The sequence below is a fragment of the Lepisosteus platostomus genome, chromosome 16 (genome assembly GCF_059453375.1).
Source record: "Lepisosteus platostomus isolate fLepPlt1 chromosome 16, fLepPlt1.hap1, whole genome shotgun sequence".
In the NCBI taxonomy this organism is placed as follows: domain Eukaryota; kingdom Metazoa; phylum Chordata; class Actinopteri; order Semionotiformes; family Lepisosteidae; genus Lepisosteus; species Lepisosteus platostomus.
Window position 1 is genome coordinate 21,657,860 of NC_142626.1, and position 7,545 is coordinate 21,665,404.

The 7,545-nt window shown below is 46.2% G+C and overlaps 1 gene segment (V, D, J or C); it reads right to left on the bottom strand.

The window, feature by feature from the left end:
• The window catches only part of LOC148647025 (Ig kappa chain V-III region MOPC 63-like), a 482,291-nt gene that overhangs the window by 255,058 nt on the left and 219,688 nt on the right, over positions 1 to 7,545 (bottom strand).

Sequence of the window (7,545 nt, forward strand, 5' to 3'; positions counted from 1 at the left end):
TGCATAGCCAGAGACTGAAAGCGGGCAGGGTGTCAAATAGCAGGATTGTGGCATGGATGATGGACCTACAAGGCTATGAGATAGAGGTTTGTTATGCACAGAGCAAGAAAATGTACCTGGGGCAGGGCCTGGCTTTGGGCCAAGTTTGTCACGGCTGTGACACTGACATGGAAGCTCCAGAAACTATTCCCGCTGCTGAGCTACCGAACAATCATCGGTACTACGATGAGAACGTGGGCCAGGGCTTACCCATGGCCTGTGTTGATGGTTGCTCTTTTCGCCACGAACAGCAGGTGCTAGCAGGGGTAGGAGTAGTCTGGCAAGACAATACTCCCTGTGGGCCGACCCGAAATAAGCTAGGACCAAAGACTAGTCAGTATGTAGAAGTAGCTGGGGTGCTGATCACCCTCCAGCAGGCCCTGACAAATGGCCTTAAACAGTTTGTCATCTGTAGTGACTCGAACTACGCCCGACATAGCTTCGTGTCCCATCTTCTATATTGGAAGGGTAACGGCATGAAAAATGCCCGGGGCAAGGAAGTAAAGAACAAAGAGTTGTTCCTGGCCAGTGACAAGCTCACGACCGAGGCTGGAATGATGGTTTACTGGAGGAAGGTGAAAGGACACTCCCAGGTGAAGGGACCCGACAAAGACGGGAATGATGAGGCCGACCGGCTGGCCAAATCTGGCGCCTTAGAGGGTGAACCCTGGCAGTTCCAGCAGGAATGGCTACCCCCAGAAACTGTGGCTGAGGTCAAGGCGGTCACCCGAAGCAGGGCTAGACAGGATGTCGGAGCTGGCCCTCAATCTGTAGTGCTTGGGTCACAGGGTTTTAACACTGATCTTGTGGAAATGCAGAAACAGGACCCAGCAATTGGGCAAATGTATCAGCATATCGCTGACCCAGTGCGTCAACCTCTTTCGGAGCAGGTGCTGAGCCAGTCTCCGGAGCTGAAGGAGCTGGCAGAAGTGAAAGACAACCTAAAAATTATAAAGGGGTTGTTGGTTTGTGTACCAGTTGCACAAGGTGTCACAAAGTGGGTAGTTCCCCGCTGTCATCAGGGGGTCATGATCCAACACGCTCATGACGAACCCTGTGGAGGTCACCGGGGAATCAAGGGTACGTACGACACTATCCAGCAGGTGGCATTCTGGCCTCACATGGGCCAAGACCTTTACAAGGCCAAGTAAAGGGGTGTCTGACGTGTAGCCAGTTCCAACCATCACGGCCCTTGCACCGTGCACCACTCCAGAAAAAGGGCATGACATTACCCTGGTCCAATCTACAAATGGATTGGGTGGGGCCGCTGGTGAGGTCATCCAGAGGGAACAAATATTTCCTCACTGTTACGTGTGCATTCACAAAATGGATTGAGTGCCTCCCAGCACCCAACGACACGGCAGAAACAACTGCAGTGCTGTTGGTGAACCATGTGTTCAGTCGATGGGGACTCCCCCTGACCGTGGACTCGGATCGGGGAACCCATTTCACAGCTACAGTAATGGCAACCCTGTGGAATATGCTTGGGGTCAAGGCCCAGCTGCATATTTCCTAACACCCTCAATCCTCGGGCCAGGCAGAAAGGGCAACCGAACGGTGGTTAGTATGCTCAAAAAGTTTGTCTCCACCAGCAGTAGGGACTGGGACATTAAGCTGCCCCTGGTTCTGATGGCCATCCGAGCTACACCCCATTGCTCTAGGGGGGTCCCACCTTTTGAGATGATGACAGGTCGGAAGATGACTCTTCCCCTACACTGTCTTTATGGGGTAGAGGACCTGAGCACAACAGGGGCTGCTGCGGCCCACCAGTATGTGTCAGACCTGCGAGCACATCTGCAGGCAACCTTTGCTTTTGCCCAGAACAATCTGGGAAGGAGTGCAGAGGGTAGGAAAGCATACTATGACCGAAAGGCAGTTAACCAGGAACTCCAAGCAGGAGAAAAGGTCCTGTACTTCCAATTTGCCAAACCCACAGGGGTGGCCCGGAAGTTCTTACCCAGTTGGACAGGACCCCACGAGATTGTCGATAAGGTATCACCGGTAGCTTATCGAATTCGGATTGAAAAAGGAAGACAATCTCTGGTCTACAAGTGGGTGCATCGCAACCACCTCCGGTTGTATCACCCACCTCAAATGGTGCCGGAGGACCAAAGTCCAAACCCGATCAAAGAGGGGGGTGCCCCTTTGTAGTTGCAGGTAGTTAGGTACTGTAGTGTAGGTCCTGCTAGGAAAATATATTAAAAAATATAGTGGAACTGTACCATGTGCCTCATCTGTGTTCCAGAATGGGAATCCTAAAACTGCCACGGCTGGTCCTGACAGTACTGTGGATCGCCTCGACACAGCCCCTTGAAGTTGTGGAACCCGGTCCTCCTACCGGCATAGTCCTGCAGGACGCTCCCGGATTGTTGTTAACAAATTGCAGAACATATACTCAGCGAGTGTATGTACTGCTGGATCCACATGATGTGTTTCGGAAGCACATCAACATGAACAGTAGGGTGTCCTATCATGGTAGGCAGTGGGCTGGGGATACTATATGGCATGCCCAGCTAGACAGTATACACATGCTCCGCCAGCTGAGGAAGGCAACAGTCACCCAGGAGGAGATGACAGGCCTCAGCCGCCCCAAAAGGTCACCCTGACCACCCTGAGAAGGCAGGTGTCTGGGTTACGTAAGGAAATGCCAGAAATTTATGACAGGCTGCATCAACAGCAGCAGCGGCTGGAAAGCCTAGGTAAAACCTTACAGGGCACAATTTTAGCAGTAAACCTTCATGCAGCAGTGTTAAATAACACCCTCCACACCGTGGGCAGGATTGTCGACGTGTTACAGTGGGACTATGCTTATGTGCAACAGGTCAGAATGCTGATGCAGGATCTGCTTAGGGAGCTTAGTGCCATGGTAACTAGCCTAGCCATGGGACAGATTCCAACCTACTTGGTTCCACTGTCCTTAGTAGAAGAAGTACTGAAGACAACCACTTCCGAGATGGTGCAGCCATTGCAAGTACATCTTGCATACAGTCTAGGCAGTGTCATTCCCATGCATGTCAACCCCGAAGCCAAGGAAATAGGTTTCCTGTTGAACCTTCCCATCGTAAGTAGCAAGGATATCTATAGACTCAAGTCTATATCGAACGTTGGCTTCAGGAGGGGGGGCATGCATGACAGGTTGACCACCCCACCGCTGGTAGCTTACCAGGAGGATGATCTGAATTTGTACCTTGTTCCAAACCTGGAACTGTGAATATCAACCAAGGATATCCACTGGGTATGTCCAAGTAAGCCATTCCTTAGGGACACAACTATCAGAAAGGGGGCTGTCACTGAAAAGTGTAAAGCCACAGTGATGAGCAAAAGTGAGGTTAACGAACCCCAGGTTGAGCAGGTGGGAAAGTAATGGCTGGTCAGCACACCACAGTTAACTGTTACAATAACCTATGACAGACATGATACAGCTACCGAAGTGCAGCTACCCAACCAAACAGTTTTTCTACAAGTTCCTGAAGGAGCTATAGTGCATCTCAACGATTTAGCACTATATCACCTGGAGTCAGAACTGTATGAAATGGAACTCGAGATTGTGGACGTTTCAGAGGACACAGCGTTGACTTGGATGAGAGAATCCAAGAGACAGTAAGTCTTGAGGGCATACAGTTAGTCGAATTTGTTCTCAACGACACAAACTTAAAAACTACACTGGTAGGTCCCAAGCACAGTCGTTGTGGATCCTCTGGGGCGCTGGGAACAGTAAATGTGGTCATCTTGACACTGCTGCTGGGTAGCTGGATCATGGCTGGGGTAATGTGTTGGATGCTGTTCTCTTGTATCAAAGCCTTGCGGGGTAGTTTGAATGAGACAAAGGGAGCAATGGTGTATCACCAAAATCAGGTAACCACTCCCAAACGTCTGCCTGCTGCAGAGCTATCCGATACTGATAGTGAACTGCCGGAAGTTTAAGGTCTAGGGCTAATGATGATGCCCGATGCCTCATTTCTATGTACCTTATAACTGAGAGCAGGTATACGCAATGTTCTTTCCAACACTATTTCCTGTACGAATTCTCGAGAGGTAATGTGAATATTGGGTGGTACAACAGACATCACTTAACTCTGTTTTTGTTTTGAAGGCAACAACGCCTCAGGACCTCGTGACCTTCAAAAAGGGGGGATATGTAGCGGCAATGCTTGTTAATTAGACAGAATTAAGCGTTGGAATGCTTTCCTAAATGAGGCCCCATCTCACCCTCCATCTCTGTGGTGCAGCCACAGAGAAAGTATTCATGCAGGCTGATTTAAGATGTTTTCTTTTGATAAGGGACAGCTCCCAGACGGGGATGCACTTAGCTAAGCCTGGCTATCATGTCTGTTGATATGGTCATCCATTGGCGCCTATCTGTCTAGGGAGTGCCGAATGGACATCTGGACTGCATTCTACAGCCTACAATTGGACCCTCGTCGACAACCTGAATAGCTTATTCAGAAGCAGCGCTGGACCGGGAACGAACCAGCTTCTTCCCAGGCAAAAGAGTGACTTGTGAGGACTCGCGGTCACACTCTGTGCATAGAGACTTTCTACTAGCCAGCCGGACTGCTGGTAGATCCCCTCGGAGCAACGACTGCCCTGCGCGCCGCAGTTAGATTCCTCCGCCCGTCCTACTCCGAGCTGCACCTCGACTGGTTGGCCGGTAGCCAGAGGACACCGAGACGATGCCTATTGGACAACCGCTGGAACAGAGGCTGCAACAGAGCCTGTCAGCTGGTTTGGTGTTCGTGCCGGGAAATTCCAAATCCAATAACGTTTCTTTATTAGCCCTATACAATTTCTTGCATTAGGAATTCGTCTTTTCGCATACCCCAGCTTTTCTCCATGGAGACACAGACACACAGACAGGGAGAGAAACTTGGGGTCAGAGCGCAGGGTCTGCCATTGTACGGCGCCCCTGGAGCAGTTAGGGTTAAGGGCCTTGCTCAGGGGCCCAACGGAGTAGGATTCCTCTGCCGGCTGTGGGATTTGAACCGGCAACTTTCCAGTCACAGGCGCAGATCCTGAGCCACAGAGCCACCACTCCGCCATACACAGTGGATAAGTAAACCCCATGTTCTACATTGCGTCTCGAGAATTCAATTGTACCTCAACATAAGTTGTAATCAATTTAATTCATGAGTAATGTATTTACTTCCGAATTTAGAGTAACAGTGGGTAATAACACTGATTAGCGATTTGGTAACCGAACTATATATATTGACATATATTCTCTGTTGTGTATCTCTTTGTGTTTTTCTCTTCGAGATTATATACCTTGTATATTGATAACCCTCACAGTAAGGTCTGCCGCTCGTATCCAGGCAGACTAGTATATGTTTGGTGCATAATTTATATTAATAAATGTATCTCGTGTATTGAACCCTTGTGTGTGCGTTGTTAGTTGTTCTGACAATTGATTTTCTAAAAGCCCCAACGAACAACCTCGTGATTACTGCTACAATTAATAATTGTCTCAGTAAACCCATCAAACCACTACACATGTGACACCAAAAATTCTCTATATAATGGATTGACATTTTGAACTACTTTGATTTTATGCTGTCAGTGCTGGGTTGGGTCTGGCTTCTCAGATTAACAAGTTAATAGTTGTCAAATTCTTAAAATAAACCTATAAGTCTAGTTTTCTTTGTAACATTATGTTATGTATTCTTAAATTTAAAAACAGGAAAAAATGGAAAAAACAGGGAAAACAAAATTGCATATTTAAGGTACTGTATTTCAGAACTAAAACCACATGTATAGAATAGGATATGTAACAGATTTTAATATTGTAAAAGTTTCTGGACTTGTTTTAAGCCTGTTCACTGGTACCTGCATAAAACAGGTTCAGCTACTGAGCCATTTTTATGAATCATGAGCCATTCGTGAGTAATTTACAACAGACAATATTGTCACGCCCCACACTCTCCCTAACAAATGGCATTGCATTCCCAAACCCACCGTTTCACAGTTTCATTCCTAATTGAACCCATCACATTTACACATGCTCTAGATTCTACAAATTATCACTCCCAAATCAGTTATCCAACCACATCCCTTTCCTTTCAGTACTTAAAGTTCCCTCACACACCAATCTATGCTCACTATTAAGAAGCCTCCAGTAGAATTCTCTTGTGTGTGTGTTTCTAAGCCTTTTTGACTGATCTCTTGGTACCAAATCTTTGCTCCTGCCTTTTAGCCACACCTTTTGGATTTTGTTTTTGGATTGTCTTTTGGATTTCTCTCGTAACCGGACTCATTGCCTCCCTAATCGACTTAGCCCCTGTATTTCATCTTTTGGATTGTCCTATGCATTAGGATCCTCCTATTCTACCAGTTGGTTTTCCTGACAAATATCTTAAACAAAACTGTGAAGGTAACACTGATTTTAAATTTAGTAATTTACAGTTGGGGGGGTGGGGGGAACACAGCACAGTGAAAGTGAAAGTCTGCATAGCTGTTCTGTGTTTGATTCCAGAGTAGGGCCCTCTGTGTGTGGGATTTGAACAGTCTTACCATGTTCACGTGGATTTTCACGATGTTCCACACATCCCAAGTCTCTGAAATATCTTTGTGAGTGAGTGTGCCCTGTACAGGGTTGTGCTCTACTTTTTGTTACCTAAAAAGCTTTGTTACCATCTATCATATCCTCTATTAAAGCAGAGAGTGTTCAGTGTGTAACAAACAGTGTATTTCCAATGTGTGTATTTAAAGTTTCCATCTGCTGTCACGTTGTGTATTTTATGTAGCATAAAGTTGAAAGCATCTTACTAATTAGGGATAATATAGTTAGTACAAAGCTTATCCCCAAACGTCCTCATGCTGGTTTCATCTAATTTTCTTATCTTTCTTAAGCTGCAGCATAGAATACATTTAATATATTGACCTCCCACAGTTTTTCATATTGATTTATTTTCATTTAAATATTCTGTTGTTGGTAACAAGGACAATACATTTCAAATATAAAATCTATTAATAATAATATATTAAAATATATTTAAATGCTCCCTTACGACACTCTATAGGTAAAAATTTAAATATACAAGTAATAGGTTTTCTCCATTTTTTTTCAGCATGGAATAAGCAAATTGAACATTTTGGTCATGGAGCCTTCTTCAGGTGCGAGAAAGACAGGGCAGTAAGCAAAGGTAATGTAGCGAGAGAGGAGGAGCAAGAGGTGGGAGCAGGGGACAGAAGGAGAGGCCAATCAGGAGGTATGAAGTCAGGATAGGTGAAGAGAAATGTGAAATGAAACCTACAAAGAATAGGGAGAATTTAGAAGAAAAGTAGTCTGTCATTAAGAGAAGGGGGAGATGTCATTAAGAGAAGGTGTGATCCTAGCTGCAGGATAATTTTGGTTTCTGCAGTCTTTCTGATGTATGAGTTCGGAAAACCGTCTTTGAGAACACAGACAGAGAGATTAGAGTGGTCATGGCCATCAGAGGTGAAATGAGAAACAATGGGCTTGGAGAGATCTTTAATCTTCACAGCCCTAACATGTTCTCTGAAGTGGTC